At 44.3% G+C, this 15883-nt stretch overlaps 1 protein-coding gene across 2 annotated transcripts in view; it reads right to left on the minus strand.

Moving 5' to 3' along the window:
- LOC146862321 (ureidoglycolate lyase-like) overlaps window positions 1-15883 on the minus strand; it is a 368574-nt gene that overhangs the window by 239112 nt on the left and 113579 nt on the right. The window contains exon 1 of one of the 2 annotated variants that reach the window (XM_085641524.1): window positions 15381-15446. The exons of the other annotated variant lie outside the window; for it this stretch is intronic. The gene's annotated coding sequence lies outside the window, so the exon portion shown is untranslated. Of the gene's footprint in view, window positions 1-15380; window positions 15447-15883 lie in introns of those variants that run through there. 2 annotated transcript variants of the gene reach the window in all.

The raw sequence follows: 15883 nt of genomic DNA on the forward strand, positions 1-15883 counted from the left end.
GCCATTTTACAGTCCAGGCAAGTAGGCCCAGATTCTGTCATCAAACTCTTTTTTTGCTTTCTGCCTCTGAAAACTCCAGTTCGAGCCTGCATCTGTGACCATGAACTTTGTCTCATTCTCTGCGCGGCTCACGAAGCCTGACATCAGCCTATTCTCTGCCAAGAACTGTATTTCACCTTCGAATTATCTGCTTCCCCCTCAGCCGATGCATTCCTGCCTAGTAGTTTAAGTAAACATTCTTCCAGTTACCAAGCAAAAGGCCCGGCTTCTCTGCCCTCATGCAAGTAATTCATAGTCCTGTTACCATGGAATATTTCTACCTCCTCGCATTTAGTGTAGACACTTAGACGCTTGTACACGCACGCACAGTCAGTATAGAATAGATTCTGTCCGAGAGTCCTTCTTTTATGGATAACATAGTTCTTTAAACATAGGATGTTAGATATGATTTGGGACTAGGTTGACTTGACCCCCCAGACTTCTTGTCTCCACATGTAGAGCTAAATGTCAAATCCCCTTCACCCCCTAGTTACACGTCAATTACACGTCATACTGCTGCGCGCGCATCTATGCCAAGTATTATCTTATAGATCCACCTATAGGTGACATCATAACCAATTATGTTCCTTTTTACTCCTTGTTCCACCCATTTTCGGTTACGCAGACAACTCGTCATTTTCCTTATCAATTGTTACGCCTATTGCATTCGCTTCATTGTAATGTATGTACTATAAAAGTCATTTCATGTCAATAATGTATGTACTTCACTTCCTGAACCCCCGTGGTGATGGAACTTGGAGCATCCGATTATAATCGATTATTGGAATGAAGCCCATTCCGAACCTCTAATACCACGGATTCTGCCTCTCATTTTACTGAGCTATTTTATTATGTTTCTGTATCAAATTCAGTCCTGGTAAAGGAAAATTATTTACCACATGAATGGCGCCCGAACAGGGACACTTTCTCATCTCACGCGCCGGCGGTGAGTTGCAGGCCCGGTCTCCTGCCATAGCTGGACGGACAATAACGCGTACCAGCAGGATTTCCTGTATCTCCCTCCGGTCAAGCGGGGGCGACTGAGACTGCGATCAACACCCAGACGAGGCGGTGAGAAGTGCGAAGTATCCCGACCAGAGCCTAGCTGAGAGAGCAAGATCCGAGGTATACAGAGACCCACCAGTTCGAAGTCAAGTCCAGTGTCCGACGAGTCGAGTCGAGTCCAGTCCGGTTCAAGCTCAAGTTACCGAGGCCTTCCGTTTCCGAAGCTACCCGGTGAGTACCATTGCTGGGGAGGCATTTCTGACGTGCACATAGGTTGTGCCGGTCAAGACGGGTTTGGGTACACAAATCCGGTCTGCACTGTTTTAGCAGTGTATCTGTACTGTTTAGCAGTATATCAAGTATTCCGAAGTATCAAGAATTAAGCTTGGTGATTAGTCATGCAGACGATCATCATTGTTGTTTCAGTTAAAGGTTTAATGTTAAATGTTTAAATGTGTTTAAAAACGTCCTGCATATTGTGGTATGAATGACTGTTCATTATCGTGTTAATTGTATTAAGTCTGTTCAAATTCAAGTATCAGGTCAGTTGGTCAAAATCAAGTATAAGGTCAGTTCTCAATATGCCGCTCTTTTCGAAATTAAGACAGATCACTACTAGAAAAGGGGTTCTCGAAGAAGCCGTTCCTATTCCTCCTAGGGACACTCCAGGGCACTTTATGTATCACAAACATGGCTTAGACGCTATATTATTTCTTGATTTATGGGTAGACTACACCAAGGGATTACCAGAAAGTCAGAGGTGGCCCACAGCGGGAACCTGGGATGCAGAGTGCATTATGAAAGTTGAGGAAGAGTTATGGAAAAGGAAGGTCAGACAGTCACAGAAAGACGCCGTTGAGTTATGGCGTAAAGAATCTCATAGACGCACAGAAAAAGCACGTAGACAGGAAGAAAAGAATAAAGAAAGTTCAAATAAAGTTCGAGAGAATCTATTAATTGAGGAAGGTATCCGAGTGAAATCAGAACAAGTAGACAGACAAAGAAATGCCCTTATGAATGGTATGTATCCCCTTCTGGCCGAAGGATTACCTAAGGCTACTCCAGAAATACCGAAAGACTTGCCACCCCCATTGTTCCCAATAAAGGTACATCCTAAGGGGCATCCTAGAACAGCAGAAGATGTTTTTCTTTCCTCATATTTAGATGACGCAGCTCCCGAGTATGCTAATTCCGCCCCACATAGACCGCATACCAGGGAGGTTCAACGCCAAGATCCAGTGCCCGTATCCCTACAGCAACAAATCGAGTCACAAGTTCCGGCAAGCACATCTGTTTCTGCATCCGCTCCTACAGCTACTTCTATAGCTATGTCCACACCTGTAGTTGCTGTGTCACGTTCGACGAATCCTTTCACGCCCGACACCCCAGATGGGGCTACGGGAGGTGCTAGCAACATTTTTTCTACGCCACCCAGAATAAATAAACTTACTTTCCAAGAGTCAGCACATTCACGTACACCGAAACTCATTAGTGCCCGTACGCTGAAGGAACTTCTTATAGATTGCAGATATGACCCTGTGCCCGGTAAAGAGGACGAAATGACCCTGGCATCATTGCGTATCAGACGAGCCGCAGTGTATTTAGGAAAGCTACCAGGAATGACTGAGCGTCTAGATAAAATATATCATTTTGTCCAAACAGGGCGAGATCCAGAATGTATTAACAGAGCTATGGAATACCAGAAAGTAGAGATACAGGGGGAACTGTTACGTTTCCTCATAAACTGTGTGATCAGAAATCAAGACCGACCGGGGGTAGACCCGGAAGCAATGAAAATTCTTACAAGATGGAGCCAGAATATATCAGAAGGGAGACATGATAAACGGAATTGTATAATAGCCATGTGCCGAAAGATCCGTAAAGAAATAGAACGCCTACACGAAGAGAGATTAGAGGTAGACGAGTTCGAACAAAGCGAGGAAGAAGGGTCAGGACCGCCCACCGGACAGTCGGACACCATAGCCTATGTAGGTAGAGGAAGATCTTGTAATAGTAATAGATGTCTTACTGACTCGATACGTCCGATATGTCCAGATAATAACAGGAATTTCCAAATACCTATAATTAATATAAGGTCTAACGAGCATTCGTTCCAAACCGCCGACAAACTACTCCAAGAACGAAGGGGTTATCATTTTCTCGATTCTATGGATGAACAAGATTTAGCCAGGGCAGCTGTCCATTGGGTGGACAGTCCCGGAAAATATAGTGATGATACAGTAGCACGCACATTTTTGAATCTCACCCCAGACGAACAGAGGTTAGCTGGGATTTATATGATTCAACAACTCATTATACTATATCGGAGTCAGCATTCGGACCCTGGTCCCTTACCTGACATATTGACCGAATTGCTTATGAATAAATGGAGAGGTTCAGGTACTAAATTAATTAAAGAAATTCTAGAATCAAGAAAGCAGTATATTCTTTTTGTATGTTCAGACCGTGTCTCATTGCCCGTCAAGGAAAGAACAACGTATCACATGGATAGACAGAATCCCCTACGAGAAGTGCACCCAATAAAAGGCGAGGACAACGAGTTTAAGCGCGTATTTGTATATACGCCCATATCAAAAATAGAATTGTTACAAATGAAAAAAGTGGTACCCAGTCATGACAAAGATCCAGCGGGTTTTCACCGAGAAATTAAGGACATGTTACTCATGGGAGAGTATACCTATCCCGACATTATGACAATATTAAAGGTATTAATGCCTGCTGGTATTTATGAGAAACTCAAGGAAAAAGAGTGGGAGGTAGGAGACCAAAAGATAGAATGGTCAGTGTTAGAAGCAGAAGAAAAGGCCCGAACTGCAGGAGCAGGACTTGGGGATAAAACTAAAGCACTGCCAGGTTTATTAGTACAGGTACTGCCACGTTTATTAACTACGAAAAAGGAAGATTGGGGTACAATTTCAGCCTGTAAACAGAAGCAAGATGAAGACACTAGTGATTACTATGCCCGATTTGAAAAATGTTTTGGTATAAATAGTGGCATAAAAGCAAGTAGCGAATCATACCCACATCTGTTTGTAACAAAATTAGTAGAAAATGCCCTGCCACCAGTAAAGAATAGAGTATTAAAATTCGAGAGTACCTGGCAAGGTAACACTCCATCACAAATGTTACAAATGTTACAGTACCATCACAATAGAATTAGAGAGGAACAAGAACATGAACACAGACGCATGAAAGACACGAAAATGAAAATGCTAGTTTCCCAGACAGTTCCAGCTGAAGGACATAAAAAGGGTATGACACATTCCGATTCAGCAGGACCTGTAAAAGGGACATGCAATTATTGTAAAAAGCCAGGTCATTACGTACACGATTGTCCAGTTTTGAAACATAATATCAGCATAGGTAAAACACAAGAAAGATCACGGCCATTTAGACAAGATCAGAATGAACAAGGAGCTCCGCAGCATGCCCAGGCCATGCCAGCCGCACAACAGCCAATACAGTTTGTGCCAGCTGCACCACCGTTGCCTGTTGCTGCCACACAGACAACAACACGACAAATGTATCAGACCGCACAGTATGAATATCCTGAGTATCAGCGTTACGCATGAACTAGCCTAGAGAGGGAAGTTGACTTACCCCTTATTGAAATCCCAGTAGATCAAGGACCTTATGTACATAGTGAATTATTAGGCCAAGATAGAAAATTTCTACTCGATACAGGGGCAAGTCGAACGACCATAAAACGCAGTGAAGTTCCAGGGGCACCCCTCTCAGGCTCACAGAATATTTCCCTTGGTTTTTCAGGAAAACCTATTGTTAATGAAGTATCACAGCCACTGCCACTTACGATAGGACCTCTGACCCGAACTACAGATTTATTGCTTACTAAATCATGTCCAGAAAACTTGCTAGGAATAAAAACGTTGAAAGCTCTAGGAGCCATAATATGTTGTTCTCCGGAAGGAGTAAGGTTGTTTTTACGTGATTTTAAAGGCCATTATGTGTCTAGAGACATGGATCCCCGACTACAGACATTACCTACACATCTATGGGCACAAGGCCCTACTGATGTTGGACGCATGAATATCACACCATATCGAGTCACATTAAAGGCAGGAGTGGTGCTACCACGAATGCGACAATACAAGTTACCCCCAGATGCTGTAGTGGCTTTACTGCAAATCATTGACGAGCTCATTGCCCAAGGAGTAGTCGTGGAAACAGACTCCAATGTATGTAATTCACCGATAATTCCGATTCTTAAACGAACAGATCCAAAGGCCCCGCCAGTCTATCGATTGGTTATTGATCTGCGCGAGTTAAACAAATGCATTGTGCCACAATTCCCTGTGGTCCCAGATATCTCGTCATTACTGACAGCCATTGATTCCGAAGCAACATTCTTTACTGTAATTGATCTCAAGAATGCTTTTTTCAGCGTCCCAATAGATCCGGAAAGCCAATATTTGTTCGGATTTAGTTTAAATGGACGTAGCTTTAAATTCTCACGCGCACCTCAAGGATTTACAGAAAGCCCCAGCATCTATAGCCAAGCACTGAAACGAGAACTAGATAGTATCCACATGCCAGTTAACACTGCTCTGCTCCAATACGTCGATGATTTGCTGATCACCGCAAGAAGCGAACCAGAATGTGAAAAAGCATCACTGACAGTTTTAAAATTTCTAGCCGAAAAGGGGCACAAGGTGTCCCCTTCTAAGCTGCAATTCTGTGTCCAGCGAGTTGTTTATCTTGGACACTCGCTGTCCAAGGAGGGAAGGCAGCTTACACCCGACCGCATTCAGTTAATAGCTAACATGCCAATGCCCAAGACACAAAAGGAAGTACGGGCTTTCATAGGCCTCACTTCATACTGTAGACAGTGGATCCCTCAGTATGCATTTCTAGCAAAACCACTCATTCAGTTGACAACACAGGAGGCAGCCACATCGACTGTTCTCCCTTGGACTCAGGAACATACACATGCTTTTGAAAGCCTAAAGAAAGCTTTATGTCAAGCACCTGTTTTAGCAACGCCATGTTACAGAAAACAGTTTACACTCTTTGTTACAGAACGCGAAGGTACTGCCTTGTCAGTACTCACACAGGAACAAGCAGGAGCATACAAACCATGTGCTTATTTTTCTAGTACATTAGATCCCGTAGCTCAGGCTTTGCCAGCATGCCTGAAATCAGTAGCAGCGACAGCTTTAGCAATCAGACAAAGCGATGCCATAGTGTTAGGACATCCATTGACAGTTCAAGTACCGCATGCAGTAGAGGTTCTTGTAAATAGAACGCAAACACAACACTTGACTATAGCGCGACTTACAGGGTATGAACTTACATTGTTTCAGCCACATATAGAAATCAGACGCTGTAACACATTGAATCCTGCAACACTTTTGCCAGTAACCGGAACAGACCCACTAGCTCATGACTGTATTGAAGTTATTACTATAACGACAAAACCCAGACAAGACTTAACCGATGTCCCATTGTCAGATCCAGACCTGACGTTGTATGTAGATGGTTCATGTATGAGAACAAGTACAGGAGAGTTAGTGGCCGCTTACGCAGTCACAACAGATACTGAAGTCATTGAAACTAATCGTATAAATACTTTGTCAGCTCAAGCCGCAGAGCTCATCGCTCTGACACAAGCCTGTATTCAAGCCACGAATAAAAAAGTCAACATATACACTGATTCACGTTATGCATTCGGAGTTGTACATGACTTCGGCGTGCTGTGGCGAGAGAGAGGTTATTTAACTTCCCACGGTGCCCACATTCAGCACGGACCCCTCATTCATGCTTTATTAGATGCAATACATCGACCCACTGCAATATCAATTATGAAATGTAAGGCCCATACGAAGGTTACTGATATCATTTCCCAAGGCAATGATTTAGCCGACAGAACAGCTAAACAGACTGCTCAAACTCAAACCCCCGACATGACAAAGACAATAGTCCCGATGCCGACACATTGTATGACAGTTAAAGATCCTACTCTTGACGTAATTGACATACAGACACATGCTACACAAGACGAAATAAAGAAATGGACTGAATTAGGAGGGATCCAAACGGACCAGGGATGGATGATGAAGGAAAAGTCTGTGTGGTTCCTTCCTGATTCAATGGTCCAAGTTATAATTAACACTACACATAGTCCAGCACATCTCGGAGAAAAAGCTATGCTAGACAGCATTCAACACATTTGGTTTAATAAACATTTACGAGCAGCAGCAAAGCAAAAAGTCCGTACCTGTATGATCTGTTGTCAGTTTAACCCAGGAAAAAGCGTTCCCGTAGAACAGGGTGGATTCCAAACTCCCGATCACCCTTTTGAAGTGCTCCAGATGGATTATATCCAGATGGAACGATGTCGAGGATTCAAATATGTTCTCGTAGTCGTCTGCGCTCTGTCCCGTTGGACGGAGGCATACCCGGTTTCAGATTACACTGCTCCGACTACTGCCAAACAGTTGGTTCGAGAATTCTTCCCACGATACGGTTTACCACGTGTTGTCTACTCAGATAACGGCCAGCCGTTCTCATCCGAATTAATGAAACATGTTTCACTTCTGTTAGGATATCAGTGGAAATTCCACTGTGTCCGACACCCCGAGGCAGCAGGTCTCGTAGAAAGACATAACCAGATACTGAAAATCAGATTGTCCAAAATATGCAGAGAGAAAGGTGTCGACTGGGTAGTAGCATTACCAGTTGCACTCTTTTACATGAGAATGGTAGCACACTCTCGAACAGGGCTATCCCCGTATGAGGTGATCTTCGGCAGACCACCAAATATGTGGGGGACGCCTATTCCACGCAAAATAACTGATGTTGACTGTAATATGCTGACAGATTACTTGGCTTCCTTGATGTCTGCACTACAATCTTGTCGTTCACAGGTAGCTGCAGCCTTTCCCGACAACACTGAGGTGAAACCCCATGACGTAGTTCCGGGTGATATTGTATTTGTGAGAAATTTCGACCGAAAGACTCAGCTGGAGCCCAGGTGGAAGACACCCAAGTTGGTTCTGCTAACCACAAGGACAGCCGTGAAGATCGAGGGCCGCAAGGGCTGGATTCATTCAAGTCATATCAAGAAACTTCATGGACAATTCTCGGATATAGACATTGTACCCTGCACTCCCTCACAGACTGATTCAAATCTTCCTTTGGTTGAAAAAAACTGAAAATGAACTCTATAAAGCTAAATTGAGGCCTAGAACGTCAGACGGTTTGATTGTTTAAGTCCTCTCCTAGGTGAAGCGGTTGAATCTGTCTCTGACATGTATCCTCTAGACCTGAATCATGGACAGTCGCGAAAAATGATGAAACGACAGGCGTATTGTAAATTACTGCGTAGCCATTGCATAGTGACATTAATAATCTTGTTTTTCTTGAGTCTTTTAATAATTACTGCAAGCATATTGTTGCACATATATTACCCTATTTCTAGACAAGTTTATAATGTTACTGCTGAACATTCTTTTAGTGACTTACCTCCGCATGAATTGTCTTATAGACTTGCGCTGCGCAATAACACTTTCATTAGTATGTTACATCATTCCCATCAGACTAGTAATGCCACTAATTGTTGGGTGTGTGGTCGGCTCCCTCCCTATCAGAATTATGAAGGAGTCCTGCCATTCTTTCCACACCCATTTACACATAACGGCTCCTGTGGAGCATGGTTTAGTTTAATCAATTCCATAGATTCAGACACAGCTGTTTACCAAGATCAGTGGGTATGGGGAAATCTGAACCTAGTTTTACTCAAGGTCTGCTACCCTGACAAGGAGGGTCGCCCCAAAAGAACAGGAACTAATCTAGAAAATGAAGTATATGGATTAGGTAATTTTACACCTAATCCCATGATTTTAAATGTCATATCCGAAGTTGAACTAGTCTTACCCACCATGTCAGTATTCCCAGCAAAGGGGGAATTATGTGTAAGAAAGGTTGGTTCCATACATATGGGCCATAGTAAATGCACTACTATAGTAGAATTCAGTGATCAAGGCAAATCTTCATTTAGAGCTTATCACCACTCCTACTTTATATGTGGTCAGACTGCATATATGCGTCTGCCTCTAGACTGGGATGGTACCTGCTACATTGCATTCCTTTTGCCACCTGTTTTTCTAGCTCCTCCGGATTATTACAGAAATATTCATTTAGTACACAACAGAGAGCGGAGAGATCTCCCAATTGTCGATTACACTGAAACAGCCTGGGAAAAATACACAGATTTCAATAAAGGCATCTTTCCCTATATAGGTACTGTTACTAATAGTAAACTGATACGTAGATTAACTAGAACCCTTGAAGCAGTAGTGAATGAAACTATTTCCGCCCTAGGCAATTTAACAGAAGAGCAGTCTGCTATGCGGATTGTTGTGCTTCAAAATCGTCTTGTCCTTGACGTCATCCTGGCTGATAGGGGCGGAGCTTGTAGGGTCATCGGATCAAGCTGCTGCGTATTCATACCAGAAAATTCGCCATCTGTATATAAAGCCATAACTCGCCTTCATAAGATTGTAAACCAGATACACCAGAACCCAGGCACTTGGACTTGGTCCAGTTGGTTTTGGAGTGCGATATCAGCCTGGGGATGGAGAGTTCTATCCTTCCTAGGTATTGGCCTTCTCATACTATTCAGTTGCTGTCTATGTCTACAATGTGGACCAGCGATCTGTGGTCTGTGTGCCACATCATGTATTCCACCACCAAGATTTCATTCGTCACGGAAGAAGAAAGAAGAACAAATGATGTTATATTAACAGATCAATGGATTGATGAAGATTGATATTTCTTAAACGGGCAAGTAGGGGACAAGGAGGGAATGTGGAAATATGGATTTTTCTGGTCAGTTATGTCCCCTATCTTGGACCCCAACGGTTCTATGTGCATGTCACAAGTACATGTATGTTCCCTCCAGTTCCAGTTATGAAGACGCAAACACATGTGCGTCCACCGTCAACATGTCCTCTGTCAGATCCGCCATGAATAGGCCGGATATTCCATTCCTAAGTACGAAAGGCCACCGGCTTTATATGGTTCACTTATGCCATTTTACAGTCCAGGCAAGTAGGCCCAGATTCTGTCATCAAACTCTTTTTTTGCTTTCTGCCTCTGAAAACTCCAGTTCGAGCCTGCATCTGTGACCATGAACTTTGTCTCATTCTCTGCGCGGCTCACGAAGCCTGACATCAGCCTATTCTCTGCCAAGAACTGTATTTCACCTTCGAATTATCTGCTTCCCCCTCAGCCGATGCATTCCTGCCTAGTAGTTTAAGTAAACATTCTTCCAGTTACCAAGCAAAAGGCCCGGCTTCTCTGCCCTCATGCAAGTAATTCATAGTCCTGTTACCATGGAATATTTCTACCTCCTCGCATTTAGTGTAGACACTTAGACGCTTGTACACGCACGCACAGTCAGTATAGAATAGATTCTGTCCGAGAGTCCTTCTTTTATGGATAACATAGTTCTTTAAACATAGGATGTTAGATATGATTTGGGACTAGGTTGACTTGACCCCCCAGACTTCTTGTCTCCACATGTAGAGCTAAATGTCAAATCCCCTTCACCCCCTAGTTACACGTCAATTACACGTCATACTGCTGCGCGCGCATCTATGCCAAGTATTATCTTATAGATCCACCTATAGGTGACATCATAACCAATTATGTTCCTTTTTACTCCTTGTTCCACCCATTTTCGGTTACGCAGACAACTCGTCATTTTCCTTATCAATTGTTACGCCTATTGCATTCGCTTCATTGTAATGTATGTACTATAAAAGTCATTTCATGTCAATAATGTATGTACTTCACTTCCTGAACCCCCGTGGTGATGGAACTTGGAGCATCCGATTATAATCGATTATTGGAATAAAGCCCATTCCGAACCTCTAATACCACGGATTCTGCCTCTCATTTTACTGAGCTATTTTATTATGTTTCTGTATCAAATTCAGTCCTGGTAAAGGAAAATTATTTACCACAGCTTTCCGCAGTGTACTTCACCCAGTTCAGTGGGAAGTTGGTGGTGTATTTGTTGGGTGTCAGTTCTTGCTTCCCGCTCCCTTTGGTAGTCCCGCAAGGGCTGCCAAATATCCTTTGGTCTGGATGTAAGGGGCTGTAATTCAGCGAATATTCCACTCTTTGTGTCATAATACATCAAACTTTTAATCCAGTTGTCGAGTGTGGGACTCTGTTTACTACCCCAGCGCAAGGCTATTTCTCTTTTTGCCAATAGTAGTGCTATTGCCACAAATCTGCGGGCGGCTCTAGGAACATTTGCAACATGCCCCAGTAATGCCACTAATGGGGAAGGCGTCATTTGCAAATTCATCATTCATGCAAGTTCTGCAGAAATGCTATTCCAGTATGGAGCAAGTTTATCACAGGACCAGGACAAGTCTGCCGCATGTGTGTGACACTTGCAGCAATGCGAGAAGCGGGTAGAACCTGTGTGAACCATCAGCGCTGAAGTGGTGTACAGCCTCTGTAGGAAATTATAGTGTATTAGCTTATGTCAGTGGGTACAGGACATTAATTTGGTTTGCGTGCAGCATTCTAGCCAGACCTTGTCTGTTAGTGGGAGTCCCAGATCTATTTCCTATGCTGCCCTCACTCTGGTGTCATTTGTTCAGAGCCAGGCATGCACGGTGCAGTCTGGATTTGAGGTGATCTCCCGTGATGTCAGTAATGAGCAGTTTAAGTGGTGTAAAGCTGTCCAGTTCTAGCGGGCATGTTGGTATCCTGTCTCTAGTGCTGCTTGAAGCCTAGCCAATACAAAGTGATCCATGTAAGTGGCTCTTTGGAAACAAGGGTCTTCAGTTCGGGAGGACATGTGGCCCCCAGGGAAGAGGTCTCCAAACATGCGCAATGCATATCGTCAGAGAGTACGTTGAACTAGGGGCTCCAATGTGATGGGCAACAATGGATTCACCGTCAATGGAATCGCTGACAAATAAACTGTTGCGCCACCTGTCTTTCTTAGTAATCTCCTCTCTGCCCAACATGCAGTGGACACGGTCTGTATATCACTCCGGTCTCGCGACAGCCCGGCCAAAAGGAGGGCCGCCATCAGTGTGTGGGCCACTAAATCCTTCTCCAGTTTTGCGTAGGGTATGATACCAGTGTCATGAATAGCTGCATTGCGCCACCAGATAGTAAAGTTTCATGTCTGGAACCCCGAATCCCGCCCGTTCGTACGGAAGAATGAGAGTGTTCCAACCAATGCGGGGTTGTTTACCCCACCAGATGAGGCATGCAAAATGGTGCGTACTTTGGCAAAAAAGGCATTAGTAAATGGAATGGGAATGTTATTGAATAAGTAGAGAAGTTGAGGCAGTACTACCATTTTACAGACAGCGGTAGGTGAATCCACCTCTCCACCTTAGCACCCAGCCAGGAGCGAGTTTCCACTGTGATGTGTTCTCCAGTAGCACAGAGCAAGTGGACCTGTTTGTGATTGCCAAGACTGAATCAGGGCGAGGGAGCACACAGCGTGGAGCTTCCGCTCACTGCCGCTCGACCCTTAGCAGATGCGCTAAGCACCCTTCACACCCCTGGCCAAGGGTTACGCGCGGAGGGGGGGTTGGTGGCACTACTTGCTCCCCAGCCCCTCTCCATTCCTCCTCTCACCACAGCCGCCAAGCCAATTGCCTGCCCAGGCGGATAGAAAACAACAGACATCAGGCAAAGGACAGCACAGGGCAGCACCGGTGTGGGTCAGGGAGGATGGCAGCAAGTAGTGTCCTAGGCCATAACGCCCAATGCCGTGGCGTCAAACAGCCGTGAGGCAGCGCAGTGCCGACTGCTTGGGTAACCGCCTGCGCAGCAGTGACTGGTGCTGGGATATCCCATCACTGCAGCCGCGGCCTTGCGGGCATTTTTCCATGCTGCTGACTGCTGACCTCCGATCGTTTGCTGCTAGCAAGGGGCTGAGACGGTACAGCGCGCGCAGCACAACAGCGTCTGACGTCAGCAAACTGCGACCTCCTCCTCAGTAGTCGTCAGGGGATCAACCATTGGCATGCAATTTGTTCTCCTCAAATGGGTACACTTGCAGCCTTGTCTCGTTTCCCAGGACCACGCTTGACTAGCTGCCCCAGTCCAGGCTGCAGCAACGCCGGTAAAGTCCAGAAGCTTGGTGAGAGAAGAATACCTGTGAACACCCCTGTGGGGACTATGTCAACTCTGGAGCGCAAGGTTGAACTGTAGCCAGCTGCTTGAGGTTTCATCAATACAATCAACTGTATCACTTGGGGCGCAAGGGGTTGATCTCTCACCTTCTGCTACTGAAAAGGGAGCGCCTCTTTTCTCCCTTGTGCTGCAGGGAATCTAGTGTGTGCCTTCCAGTTGCCTGTAGAGGTATTGAGGATTACCTCGACTTCACCCACTAGCCTGAGGATTTGGTGGGCTAGCCGCAAGCGGTTGGCATGTGCCCATTTATATCATATGCTGCTCTGGAGGTATGCTCAATTATATCCCAATTACAACTTCAGAAGTTCCATTGTACCCCACCCACATTGTCCTTGCTGTTTCTGGTGTCAGCGGGCACACCTGTACTAGAATTTCTCAGCTAGAACTAGTAGTTCTCGTAGTGTAGGGCTTTGAACCATCGAGGCCCTTAATTGGAGCATTCCATTTTAGGACACGGGAACCAGCTGTTGCCCCTGATCACTAGGGAGCGGGCTATTATGGCTCCAGATGACTGTGTCCAGTCACTGAGCACTGGACTTTTACCCATGAACTACTGAAAGGTACTGTTTTGGCTTACCAAGCCATGGTGAGCACTTTATTGATTAAGGAGGTCAGCAAGCACTTCTTTGGGTCTGGATGGATCTTTGCAGGTGTATCAAAACCCATTAACATCCCAGCATTACCCTCTGAAACCATAATCACAGCAGAGTAAACAGAGATATATATTTCTTCACGGAAGAGTTGGAGACCCTGCTCTTTTGAAGTGTATCTTTTCAATACAGAGATTTGGGCTGTTTGTTTGTGTTGTGAGGATCCCTGGAGAAGCGTTGCTGCTGACTTTGAAGTCCGAAGAGACAAGAGCGTTCACATATTCCTTCCCATTGAATGACAAAAGGTCACAGGCCACATGTGCTTAGTCACGTCTGGGGTCATAGTTCTTGTTAGGAAGGAACGAGAGTTCTAATTTTCTTTGCAGACGGTCATTTCACATCTAGCATATGTTTCTGGTGGCTATTAAAGTACTTTTCTTTTTATGACTGGACAATCACTTATTGAGAGCTATTCTATTGTTGTACTTGATCCTCGGTGTTTAAACCTACATCATCATCTTGAGAAAGCCTTTGGCTGCTTTGTCCCTGAAATCTAGTTTGCTGTTCAAACTGTTGCCCCATGGAAATCATTGGTAAATGTTTCAATTGTTACAATTGTAGCTAATTGCTGACTGCCCTATGACCCATGGAAGCTGGTATCACAGTGTGCAATCAAAGTAAATCACACACAAGTTCCTATAGGGATTATCAAGAGACACAAACTATCTGTCACCTATCAGGCAGTTCAAGAAAACTCCTCCAGGGTTCAAAATGATACTTTAAACTCATCGCAGTCTACGGAAGCCTTTCACTTCCCGATGGCTAATTTGATAGCTATCTGGCTTTTTGGGCCATTAAATGTTATTTATTATAATAGTATTCAAAACTATTAAAGTCCACTGAGAACCACCCTCAATTCTTTAAAAGTGAATAAAGTATACTTTTTATTTAATTCCTGACCATTGCTGCACCTGATTTCAAAGCCAAGAAGTCACATTTTGGTGACAGAGATGACAAAAACACAAGAGCATTACATAACAACATGCTTTGCTTCTACGTACACGCTACAGTGTGGGATTGGCAGACAATGAGCTTTTCACATTGTTCTCCTAATGCCTTTTAATTCCGATGGCGCTGATCGTGACATGAGTATTAACCAGAGATTTCAACTGCGGATGAAAGTCTGGAGCAAAAAGAAGAATTATCAGTGGTTTCAAATCCGAAATTTCAGATTCCCCTGGTAATTCTTTATTTTTAAGGAAACCCCCTGCTAACACCAATTCCGGATTTACAGATATTGCCAAGTGAGCGAAGTTGCCTGAACCCTGACTGACTGAGGAAAATCGTAACGCTGCCCTTAATGCGCTCTATCCTGTGTTACCGCCGGACCCACTTTACACGGAGAGAGAATGTTCGAGAAACACTCCAACTGGCGCATAAACACATACAATATGCTTTTTGTATCTCTGAGCACAACCCACAAGGCAACCATTTGAAGCATGAGCTATAATTATTAAAGATACAACTTACGGTCTTTGTGGAGCACAGTTTTCTTTATGAGGGCTGTAACAGGCGGTTTTAGAGCAGCAATGCTTGATGTGCTATCAATATTTAACAAGTTGTGCCTCAGACTTTAAACCTTGGACGCAAACACTGCGAGCTACAAGCTCCTGTTTTTTTTTTAGGTTTGACGATGTGAATGCAACCAGGCGTCATTTCTATGGAAAATAAGGGAAACCTGGTTTTACAAGCAGAATTTCTGGCTTTAAGATGGCTTTACGATTAGTTGAGGTACCGGAGGCATGCCTCAGGAATGGGTTTTAGCTTTATTTTAAGGCCAACTAATAGTCCGGCTTTTCTAGAAAACCATGGTCCCTTGATGGCCTGTCAGCACATTTGTCACGGTAACCAGTCATTCATGCCTTTATATCAATAATCTTCAAACGTTTTAATGCCACACCCCAATTGTGAAATAATTTCCTCAGGCCCGCAAAACGAATAACATATTTTCTCACTAATATTCGGTGAAAGTT

The sequence above is a fragment of the Triturus cristatus genome, chromosome 2_2 (genome assembly GCF_964204655.1).
Source record: "Triturus cristatus chromosome 2_2, aTriCri1.1, whole genome shotgun sequence".
In the NCBI taxonomy this organism is placed as follows: Eukaryota; Metazoa; Chordata; class Amphibia; order Caudata; family Salamandridae; genus Triturus; species Triturus cristatus.